This window comes from Crocuta crocuta, unplaced genomic scaffold, assembly GCF_008692635.1.
Source record: "Crocuta crocuta isolate KB4526 unplaced genomic scaffold, BGI_CrCroc_1.0 scaffold366, whole genome shotgun sequence".
NCBI lineage: Eukaryota > Metazoa > Chordata > Mammalia > Carnivora > Hyaenidae > Crocuta > Crocuta crocuta.
The window spans coordinates 15,302-16,018 of NW_027526906.1; positions in this window are offsets into that span (position 1 = coordinate 15,302).

Genomic DNA, 717 nt, shown 5'->3' on the forward strand with positions numbered 1-717 from the left:
AAAGATTAGTGATCCCAAACGGAAACTTTACCTAAAGGAAACTACTTCTATGTTCATCGTAGTCAAAAAAGTGAAACTAAAGATGAAAGGATAATCTTAAAAACATCCACAGAAAAAGACAATGACAAGAAATACCACTGACTTCACCACAAAAGCATGAAAGCACAAGGCAATGAAGTGATAGCTTTAAAGATATGAAATAAAAAACGACAAAGCTAGAATATGATAGTCAGGAAATATCATTTAACATTAAAGACAAACTTTTAAAAATTACTCAGACAAATAAAGTCAGGAGAAAAGTTGAGAATGCACTTCAGATGAAAGAAAAATGATCCTAAATGTAACAGGAAAGCACAGGAAAGAATGAGCAGCTCTACGGATGGTATATTAAAGAATAAAAATAAAAGTTTATTAACTATAATGAGCAACAAAAACATCATATGAAGCTTACAGCGTGTAGAAATAAAATATGTGACAAGAAAGTCAAAATAAGGCATCATATAACGAAGGAATCGCTGAGAAATGGGAGAAAAATGAGGTAAGCCCAACTATTACCCCAGCCGAATGCCTAACGACATTTTCAGGACACAGTGCTGAGAGAGAGGACACACACACACATACACACACACACACACACACACACACACAGAGCTGCTGAGAGATACTNAAGATAAATGGATAAATAAATTGTGGTGTATTCACACAATGCAATGTGAC